Source organism: Chelonoidis abingdonii, chromosome 15, assembly GCF_003597395.2.
Source record: "Chelonoidis abingdonii isolate Lonesome George chromosome 15, CheloAbing_2.0, whole genome shotgun sequence".
Lineage (NCBI taxonomy): Eukaryota > Metazoa > Chordata > Testudines > Testudinidae > Chelonoidis > Chelonoidis abingdonii.
The window spans coordinates 8,333,450-8,345,196 of NC_133783.1; the positions used below are offsets into that span (position 1 = coordinate 8,333,450).

The following is an 11,747-nucleotide window of genomic DNA, read 5'->3' on the forward strand; positions in this document are numbered from 1 at the left end:
ATGGCACAACTGATGGCACCCTTGCCTCTAGGCTGGAAGGTCAAGGGGTCAAATACCATTTGAATGATAATGCTGAAAATAGGATTTCCAAATTTGCTGGGCATACTGAAATTAGAGGCAGAAGAAAATAATGAAGAACAACAAAATCAGATAAGCAGATTTGGTTCATTTGGTTACTTGTGACAGTGGATGGTAAATACCTTTCAGTGTCCACAAATATAAAATAATTAGCTTATAAACAAGGAACTAAACCAGACAATTTGTATTAAATGATACATGTGTCCAGCACAGAGATAATGAAAAGGATTTTGGGAGTCTCTTTAATTTTTTTTTTAAACCCTCAGCCCTGTACCAGTTGAGATTCTAGAAGGCACATGCTACCTTGGAGTAATAATACAGCAAAAATAGCAATGCATAAAGTGTAGAGATTGGAAACGACATGGGGTGTACTGTGTGTAGCAGCGATCACTATCCTTGTTTGTCTGGTTTAAGACTTCGATAGGGAACAGAGACACAGCTGATATTGCTGGTTGACTCCTAAACTTTAAGGTTAGAAGGCACCATCATGATCATCTAGTCTGATCTCCTGCATATTGCAAGCCACAGAACCTCACCCACTCCTGAAATAGACCCCTAACCTCTGGCTGAGTTGCTGAAGTCCTCAAACATGGTTTAAAGACTTCCAGTTACAGAGAATTCACCATCTACACTAATTTAAACCTGCAAGTGACTCGTGCCCCAGGGCCTCTGCCAAGCTGACCTCAGGGGAAAATTCCTTCTCAACCCCAGACATGGCAATCAGTTAGACCCTGAATATGTGGGTAAGACCCACCAGGCAAAGACCTAGGAAAGAATTTTCTGCAGTAACTCATAGCCCTTTCCATCTAGTGTCCCATCTGCAGCCACTGGGGATTTTTGCTACTGGCAAGTATTAAAGTGTCCTTGCTGATTGTTTTAGACCAGCTTTCAATTAGAGCTTCTTGGGGGGGAACCCCTTGATTTGGAAATGCTGCAATGGAGTTTCATGGGCATCATTGTTCAAGTGCCTCATGCTTCCATATTTCTCTGAAGGCCAGGCTCCATGGTTGGATTACATCTTCCATGATGCACCACCTTCCCCCGTCAAAAGGGGAAATGAACTATGGTGCATCATGGATGTCCTTTGTTGTGGTGCATCATGGGAAACTCAGTCTGGCCAGGATGCCTGGCCCATAGGAGAGAATGGAGGCAGGATGTGGCAAAGATTTGGTTAGTTTGCTCCTGAATCTCCCACAAATCTCGGAGCAGTACTGTGAACTATTACTTATTCTTCCTGGCATCTCACATGTAAGGGTTCTTGTTGCCGCCTCCTGTTCATTTAAGTGATGCGTAATGTTCCTTAGTGGTAACTTCAGGGGTGTAATATCAGTGTGCTAATGATTTTTTTCTCCCCTAACCCAAATTCTGCAGTCTCATTACCCTTCCTATGTCTGCCCAAGATAGGAATCTTGATGAAAAGGGACATGGCTACGAGTTAACTTGTGTAAGGGTGGGAGTCATATTCATTGTCAGGAGAAGTGTTATCTGAATTGGGGGGGCTAGTAGAGCTGCCTTTCTGCTAAGAAGGGATCCATGGAGTCCCAAAGGATAAAATGGATTCAAATGAGCAAGCATGTTGGTTTGGATGGCTTTTCACATTTTCTTTAATGTGTTTCCACTCTGAAAATGACATGAATGGAATTACTCCAGATTTGTTCAGCGCTAGCCAAAAGCAGAGCATATTTAAATGATCAACTTTATTAGAGCTGGTCAATTTGTATGTTTTGTTTTATTTTTGGCAGAGTAATTTCAATCAAAAAGTTGCTATTTATCATCAATAAATTTTGCAGAATACATTCTTTTTTTTCCCAATGAAAAACTGAAAAGTTTGCAGTAAAAGAAGTGTTTTGGTTTTCAGTTAAACAAGTCCTAACAACTTTGTTTCTTTTTTTAACCAAATTTGTTCTTTAAAAAATGAAAGTTTTAAGGTTGTGTGTGTTTTGTTTTTTTGGGAAATTTTAACTAAACAAACAAAACATTTTTTTAAGTTTCCCATGAAAAATAATTGGCATTATTGACACTTCAAATGGCAAGTCAAGAAAATGGGACTGAGAGGCGCACAAGCTTTTTGCTTTAATTATTTTAAGAAGAGCTTAAATACTTTATGTACCATTCATTGCAAAAGTAACCTTAATTCTGGCATTTCCTAACTTTTGAGTTCTTGTCTTTGTGACCTTAACCATTCTCTCAATGCTTGTTATGTATATATAATTTGCTTAAAAGAGTCTGTCAAGCAGAATTATTAAGCTTATATCACAGCTGAAAAAATGAGGGATATACTGTAGTATTCTTATTTAAAATACAGCATTTAGTTTAACACCTGTCTGTCTGACAGCCATGCACGGTAGGGGATCAGGAATGGTCATACATATGCCATCTTTTTATACATCAAGGATCCTCATAGTAAGAGAGTTAAATACAAATAGCGGTCAATTAATTGCAGTTAACTCACGCGATTAACTAAAAAAAAATTAATTGCAACTAAAAAAAATTTATCGCTATTAATTACCCTGTTAAACAATAGAATACGAATTGGAATTTATTAAATATTTTAGGTGTTTGTTCTACATTTTCAAATATATTGGTTTTTATTACAACACAGAATACAAAGTGTACCGTGCTCACTTTATATTATTTTTATTACTAATATTTGCACTGTGAAATAATAAACAAAAGAAATTGTATTTTTCAATTAACCTCATACAAGTACTATAGTGCAATCTCTTTATCTTGAAAGTGTAACTTATAAATGCAGGTTTTTTTGTTACATAACAGCTCTCAAAAAGAAAACAATGTAAAACTGTAGAGCCTACAAGTCCACTCAGTCCTACTTCTTATTCAGCCAATCACTAAGACAAACAAGTTTGTTTACATTTACAGGAGATGCTGCTTATTTACAATGCCACCTGACAGTGAGAACAGGCGTTCGCATGGCAGTTTTGTAGCCGGCATTGCAAGGTATTTACGTGCCAGATATGCTAAACATTCGTATGCCTCTTCATGCTTCAGCCACCATTCCAGAGGAAATGCTTCCATGCTGATGATACTCATTTAAAATGATGCATTAATTAAATTTGTGACTGAACTTCTTGGGGGAGAACTGTATGTCTTCGGCTCTGTTTTACCCACATTCTGACACACATTTCATGTTATAGCAGTTTCGGATGATGACTCAACACATGTTCATTTTAAGGAGGAGGAGGGATAGCTCAGTGGTTTGAGCATTGGCCTGGTAAACCCAGGATTGTGAGTTGAAGCCTTGAGAGGGCCACTTAGAGATCTGGAGCAAAAATCAGTACTTGATCCTGCTAGTGAAGGCAGGGGGTTGGATTTACATCATCTCCTGTAAATTGTAACCAAATTTGGTTGTCTGAGAGATTGGCTGAAGTAAGACTGAGTGGACTTGTAGGTTCTAAAGTTTTACATTATTTCATTTTTCAATGCAGTTTTTTTTTATATAATTCTACATTTGTAAATTCAACTTTCATGATTAGAGATGATACAGTACTTGTATGAGGTGACTTGAAAATGCTATTTCTTTTGTTTTTTACAGTTCAAATATTTGTAATAAAAATAAATATGAAGTGAGTATTATACATGTTGTATTCTGTGTTGTAATTGAAATCCAAATATTTGAAAATGTAGAAAACATCCAAAATATTTAAATCAATGGTAGTCTATTATTTAACAACGCAATTAATCCAGATTTATTTTTAAATTGCATGATTAATTTCTTTTATTGCTTGACAGCCCTAATCCTCATTATATGTAACATCATTTTATATACTGCTTCCTAATGGAGAATTAAAATGCTATCAGAAGAAATGGGATGAGGTAGTGAAGGATGAATTAAATGTTCAGAGGTTAAGATAAATCCTGAAATTGTGAATGTTTACGTGAAGCTTACCCAAATGTGACTCTTAAAGAAGTGGACTGGAGAACTTAAGCGAGATTGTGTACATCTCTTGAGCATGATTTTGAAAGTGCTGAGCACCTAAGCTTAAACCAACTTTTTATAAAACCTGTCAGCTTTAATAAAATGTAGCTGTTCAGTTTGGGGTGAAGGTGCAAGTCTGCTCTTACTTAATCCAAACCGGATCGCTCATCCCTAATTTTAAATGCCTTTGAACCTAAAGATTGCTTTAGTCAAACTTTACCCATCTGAAAAGAGATTGTTCTCATCAAAGCAAGCTATGTTTAACGTTTAATCAAAAGTATTGTATGGACGTTTTGCATAATGATGATGATACATGATTTTCATTCCTATGAAACGGCCTATCCCGGGGTAGGCAACCTATGGCACGCGTGCCAAAGGTGGCACGCAAGCTGATTTTCAGTGGCAGTCACACTGCCCGGGTCCTGGCCACTGGTCCGGGGGGCTCTGCATTTACATTTAATTTTAAATGAAGCTTCTTAAACATTTTAAAAACTTTATTTCCTTTACATACAACAATAGTTTAATTATATATTATAGACTTATAGAAAAACCTTCTAAAAATATTAAAATGTATTACTGGCAGGCAAAACCTTAAATTAGAGTGAATAAATGAAGACTCGGCACACTGCTTCTGAAAGGTTGCCAACCCCTGGCCTAGCCTGAGGTTAGATTTTGTATTTGGTGGGGACTAGATACTGTTTAAGAACATTCCGGAACTAAGTCCTGCCCTGGAAGAATCACACAGGAAGGTAAAATAGGCAAGATGTGACATCCTTTTTCTTTTTCTTCTAAAAGTAATGTCTATGTACAACTTGTCTTGGGGTTACAAATGCTCATAATGGCACAAGTGCACTGAATTCTACTTGTTGGTATCATTTTCTTGTATGAAGTACCATACACTAAAATGGCAATGATATTGACCATGTTCAATGCATAGCGCTTCCTAATGCTGCTTGAGTTTCATTTCCAGAAGTAGTCACTTGAATCTGTAATTTGTTCATAATTTGATTAAATAAAATGTGAAAGGAGGAATGCAATATGAGATGCGGAATGGAGGAATGGAATTTGGCCTTTATTCTAGGCAAGCCCAAGTACAGGAGAGTAGCTGCAATGCAATAGAAATCTTCCTTACAAATGACTCACAGGCCTGATCTCTCCAGAGCACTGGAACACAGATGTGCAAAACTTAGGAGTTTTGTTTTTGTAGCCCCTGATATTTGAATTGATGTTTGGGATTCACATAAACCCAAAACTCTAAGTGCAAATTTGAGCACAGTAGCTGATTTTTATTAGGATTTGGGTTGCAACACAATTTCTGAAATAGATCTGTACCATAAACCTACCTCCACACAGGTTATAAACTATGGCAAAACTTCTGGAAAACTAGACCTGGGTTCACATTGGTAACTAAACCATAAACTAGGTGAGATTTAATCTGATTTTGAGTTTCATTATGAAAATTTCATTCTGCTTTAGTTTAGTGGCTCTTGGGCAGTTAAAGTATTTTGCTACTTCTATGGGATGTCATTTTATGCCATCTTCCCATATGTTACCATCTCTTGGATAACACAACCTCCGAACAGGATGCAGCCACTTCAGAAATGTTGAGAGTCTGACACTGTCTGTAATAACAATATAAACCCCACAGCCAAAAGTAACATTGAATATGAGTTAATGGCTGGCTCCCCAAGCTCCTATCAGAAATGGTTCCACAGCAAAATTCTGGCTCCAGACTTTGGATTGAGAATCCTACTTTTCTATGGTCTGAACCAGAACTCCAGATCTGAACAAACTCTCAGTTAAGAGAAGTTTCCACTGAAATCTAAACATGACAGTTTTGGGCCATCCCTAATACTTATACACAGAGGTGATGGGCACTCCAAACAGGGGCGACTCTAACTTTTTTGCCATCCCAAGCACGGCAGTCAGGCTGCCTTCAGCGGCTTGCCTGTGGGAGATCCCTGGTCCCGCGGATCTAGTGGCTTGCCTTCAGCGGCTTGCCTGTGGGAGGTCCGCCGGTCCTGTGACTTCAGCGTACCCGCTGCCAAATTGCTGCCGAATCCACAGGACCAGGGGACCTCCTGCAGGCAAGCTGCCGAAGGCTGCCTGACTACAGCTCTCGCAGGGACCGGCAAGGCGCCCCCCGCGGCTTGCTGCCTCAGGCATGCGCTTGGAGCGCTGGTGCCTGGAGCTGCCGCTGCCTCCAGAAATACCATAAAGACACAGGATGCCATGGTGATAGCATTTCTTTACAGAGCAACACACCTTATTTTAACCTTTCCTTCTTTCCAGCTCCCACCAGCAAATAATATACCCGAATGACCAATAAACTGAATGGAGCAAAATGGCATTCTTCCCTAAAAATGGAACAATGCCAGATATGAAGTCTCTGAGAACAAAAGCAGACAACCTGCCATTAGCTTAAAGTCTCAGAATTTGGGTTACACCAATGGCATATTTTTTGAATAATACATGTTGCAAGAATGAAGCTTCAAAAAAAAAAGCACTCTGTTCTGTTCTAGAGGCGGCTCCTTGCACATGTACTGAGTCTGCATTGGCTTCCTGCAGTCTGACTCTTGTAATTAGAACAACTGGTTGGATTAGTTAATTATATTAAACCTACTGGTTCACAAGTCTTGAACATCAACCCTATGAAGGGTTTAATTCACTAGAGATGGGACAGCACAATACAAGGTTTGCATGTGTGATTGATGTAACTTGATTTTTTTTCCCTCTTGTTGCCAAGTTACAAAAAAGTGTTCTCACTGGATTGTCTACCTTTAAATAGACTAAATTCCCAGCCAAAAGAAGTCATGCTGATTAAAAATTGATCATATACTGATGTCTCTTGGGGGGAGGAAATTACAAATAAGATATTTTTTATTCTAGACATTGGCCAGACATGATCAAATATAGCTCTTCAGTCCCCAGAGACCCTGGCATATACCACTGTAGCAAATTACTGAGTTTGTGTGAAATAAATAACTACTAATTTATAATTAAACAGTATGAGTATTAAGTCTTTAAAAGCAGTATCATGGTGATATATCAACCAAACTGTATCTTGGATTGTTTTCTTCTCTGGCCCCATTGAATTAAGAAAGGTGAAATAGCTGTGAAAATCCATGGCATTTATGAATTTAGCTGCCTGTAAGCCCCCCAAGTGATAAAGAATTACCTTAAATATAGTTTTGATGCACACTGAACATTTTACAAGAAAATCTGATTCCAGTAGAAGATATGGTATAATCCCTGCTGAAATATCAAACATTTTTTGTTTTGCCTGTTCTTGAAGATCAGTTCAAAAGGACATTTAAATCACAATTAATTTTGAGATTGCTTTGTACTAGTGTAAATATTTGTGTGGCATGGCAGTGGTACAGAAGGGTCTATTAACATCTTTTCCCTAGTGGAGAAAGCAAGAAGTTGATTCCAAAAATATATACACTATGTCAAGAATCCATTGGTCTTACTGGCTCCCCAAATGCTGTATGGTATTCAGCATTAACTGCTGTTTTGTCAGCATCTTAGACATGACCAATGTAGGATCTGTGGTCATGTCTGTACAGAGACTCTTTCATATTAACAATTGCAGAGAAGTTCTCTTGTTTTTAAATGCTTTAAAAAAAAACAAACCACCCTCAGATAAAAGTCAAATTCTAGTAGGTCTGACCAAACAGAATATATGAGGCAATGCTTTATATAACACCTTTTAATGGGTGATAAATAAGGGTACATCCAGTCTCAACTGCAAGAAGACATTCCACAGAACAAGTAAGAGAAATAATGCAAAAGAAGTATCTTCAGTACAGTTTAACCCATAAGGGATCCAAGGGTAAGATTATGGGATTCTGCGTTGTGATACCAGCTAGTCTGCTTTTCTGGTTATGGCATGAAAGAAACATAATTCAGAATCAATTTAATGGTGCTACCTTTTAGAAGTAACCCAGCTGGTAAATGGGGCATTTGGCTTGCTGGGGATGAGGCTACACAGGCTAGATGAAAGCTTCAAATAGAGAGCAAAAATTAAAAAGTATGAGCAACAGTAGATGCCTGCTTAGATCACTCTGCTTAAAATTACATGCCTCCTCAGAAAATGGAAGAAGGGAATTTCTCCAGGAATTTAAGAATCTAGGGGTAGGGTGGGGGAGATTTTGTCCTAGCCAAAAACAAATAAATAAAACGCTCCTGCATGATGCATTTTTTTGATCAACAGCAAAGAAATGTATTGACAAAATTTGTACGTATGCATACACACACACACACACACAGAGAATACAGTGCTCAGCAGACTTCTTCTGATGGTTTTAGTAAGTACTGGAGTTTTAAAAATGACTAAAAATTGAATATAATCTATTTGCATTCAGAACACTTGCTGGGGAAAACGTGCCAGGGAGATGTTTGGACTATGGAATTTCAACTAATTTAAGTGATGAAACAAATGCTGTGTGGATGAGTCTGCAAGTAGTCCATGACAGAATCCTGACACACTGTATTCCCAAAAGTCTAGTAAAAAGCATGCCTGATCATTTAGAAACATTGAGATGCTTCTCATATGTGGTGGTGTTCTCATAAAAGTTGCATTAAGGAGGAAAATGCACTTTAAATGCTGTATTTTCACCGGCTTTCTATTCAGTGGATGCAGCTTAGAACAGCATACTCAGGGTTAACACCAGGAAGGCACACTGGTGGCATGTACTACCAGGTGTTAAAACACCCACTGAATTAGCTCCAGTGCCAGCCTCTGTTCAAAGCTTGGCACCTCTTCAGACTCAACAATATAATATAAACCTAAAAGATGTGTTAATCTCTTACCTTGATCAGATCCAGTGTAGCTTTTTGGTTGTTCTCCGTCCACTACCAGAAAAAGAGAAATTAATGCCAGATCCCAGTGAGTCATCCTAAATGACAGAGTAGGCTCACTCTTTGCACAGGCTGCTTGCTGCCTCTGCTGTGTGACAGCTGCCGGCTGGCTTTGGAACAAGAGTGTCCCATTCTGCAGCCTACTGCAGGGGGAGTTTGAGGAGAGAGAGAGAGTGAAACAGGAGAGTAAGAGAGAAAGCAAGAGAGAAGAAAAGACAGACAGGAATATACCATGTAGATGTTCTCTCCCCCTCTCTGCTTGGTGCACTGACATACAATGCGCTGTTTAAAAGTTACTTTTTAATATGTGATGCAGCCTCTGATTTAAAAACTTCCCCAGTTTTGCCCTTTTTTTTTTTAAATTATTTTTTTAAACTATGCACAGAGCAACTTCTGGATGTTTCAGTGATTCCAGTTTCTCTCTGTGTCAGTGGAATGGTTTAGATGCTATACAAAGAGGATGTCAAGTAGCAGCCGATGTGACTTGTGTATGTGTGAAAGGCAGCGTATAACTGGCAGCGTGAATAGATTCCCTACATTCACAGGATGGCAGACTAGTGGAAGTGAAGTGGTGATTCTGTGACCTGAAGAGTGGGCAAAAAGAAGTCATTACATAATCACAAGACATGCTGGAGGGGACTCTTGGGTGATCCCAGGATCATACATGTGAAAATTCTGCCTTCAAATGGAAATGAAGGTTGGGATGATTTCCGAGCCTCTGCTGGATCATCCCTGCTTGTGTGTCTGGATATTGCTAAATCCTCAATTCCAGAAATGTCACTTATCCTTCGGGATCGTAAAAATACCTCCAAGGAGCAAATATTTTATGTTTGTGATAGACCAGATTGCACCAAATGGCAGGTATTTTCCTAGGGAAGGGTATGCCCAGACACTACTCACCCCTACCTTTTAAAATACAAATAGAATATTGTATTCTACTGTCAAAATCTGTTTGTGTGTTTTTTCTTTTTTCAGAAAAAAGAAATATTTCCAGTGCAGCTTAACAGAAGTTTGTGGTTACTGAGAGAGTGAATTGTGTCTTAGGGCAGAGGGAATGATGGAGGGGTAGAGATGAATAGGTTCCCACTACATGTGCTGCTGCTGCTGCCACAAGCTAAATGGGAAAGGTATCTTTTTTGGGAGCAGGGAGGTTTGTTGAAAACACTGGCAGTACATCCCTGCTGATGACCTGGGAGTGTTACCATTCACTTTGTGTCACTGCTAGAGCTAGACGAACCTCACTATATTTAGAAATACCATATTCTTATCCAGTAGGGTGACCAGATAGAAAGTGTGAAAAAAGTGTGTGTGTGTGTTGTGGGGGGAGCGAGGGGTTAATAAGTGCCTATATAAGAGAAAAACACAAATATTGGGACTGTCTCTATAAAATTGTGACATCTGGTCACCCTATTATCCAACCCTCCTGGATCTGAAAAATCAAGTGGTGTTGCATGTCAGATGGTACTTGGGACAGGTCACTGCAAAGATAAGAATAAAAGTGTGACCATACTGAGTCAGACCAAAGGTCCATCTAGCCCAGTATCCTGTCTTCTGACAGTGGCCAGTGTCAGGTGCCCCAGAGGGAATGAGCAGAACAGGTACTCATCAAGAGATCCATCCCCTGTCACCCATTCCCTGCTTCTGGTAAACAAAGGCTAGGGACACCATCCTTGCCTATTCTGGCTAATAGCCATCGATGGATCTATCCTCCATGAACTTATCCAGTTCTTTTTTGAACCCCATTATAGTCTTGTCCATCACAACATCCTCTGGCAAAGAGTTCCACAGACTGACTGTGCATTGTGTGGAAAAATATTTCCTTTTGTTTGTTTTAAACCTGCTGCCTGTTAGTCATTGGGTGACCCCTAATTCTTGTATTATGAGAAGGAGTAATTAACTCTTCCTTATTTACTTTCTCCACAGCAGTCATGATTTTATAGACATCTATCATACCCCCCTTAGTCATCTCTTTTCCAAGGTGAAAAGTCCCAGTCCTATTAATCTCTCCTCAGCCAGAAGCTGTTCCATATGCTTAATCATTTTTGTTGCCCTTTTCTGAACCCTTTCCAATTCCAATATTTCTTTTTTGAGATGGGGCGAACACATCTACACAAAGTATGCAAGATGTGGGTGTATAATAGAGGCAATATATTTTCTGTCATATTATCTATCCCTTTCTTAATGATTCCCAACATTAGCTTTTTTGACTGCCACTGCATATTGAGTAGATGGTTTTCAGAGAACTATTTACAATGACCCCATCATTTTATATGTATAGTTGGGATTATGTTTTCCAATGTGCATTACTTTGCATTTATCAACACAGAATTTCATCTGCCATTTTGTTGCCCTTTCACTCAGGTTTGAGAGATTCTTTTGTACCTCTTCACAATCTGCCTGGGACTTAACTTATCTTGAGTAGTTTTGGATCATCTGCAAATTTTGCCACCTCACTGTTTACCTCCTTTTCCAGATCATTTGTGAATATGTTGAATAGGACTGGTTCCAGTACAGACCGCTGGGGGACACCTCTCTCCATTCTGAAAACTGATCATTTATTCCTACCCTTTGTTTCCTATCTTTAGCCAGTTACTGATCCATAAGAGGAACTTCCCTGTTATCCCATGACAGTTTACTTTGCTTAAGTGCCTTCGGTGAGGGACCTTGTCAAAGGCTTTCTGAAAATCTAAGTACACTATATCCCGTGGATCCTCCTTGTCCACATGCTTATGGACCCTCTCAAAGGATTCTAGTAGATTGGTGACGTATGATTTCCTTTTGCAAAACCATGTTGACTCATCCTCAACAAATTATGTTCATCTATGTGTCTGACGATTTTGTTCTTTACTATAACTTCAACCAATTTGCC

The 11,747-nt window shown here is 39.0% G+C and overlaps 1 protein-coding gene across 1 annotated transcript in view; it reads right to left on the reverse strand.

The window, feature by feature from the left end:
- The window catches only part of RASGEF1A (RasGEF domain family member 1A), a 270,465-nt gene extending 261,491 nt beyond the window's left edge, over positions 1-8,974 (reverse strand). Inside the window, exon 1 of the mRNA XM_032786360.2 lies at positions 8,831-8,974. The gene's annotated coding sequence lies outside the window, so the exon portion shown is untranslated. The remainder of the gene's footprint in view (positions 1-8,830) is intronic.
- Positions 8,975-11,747: the final 2,773 nt, after the last annotated feature.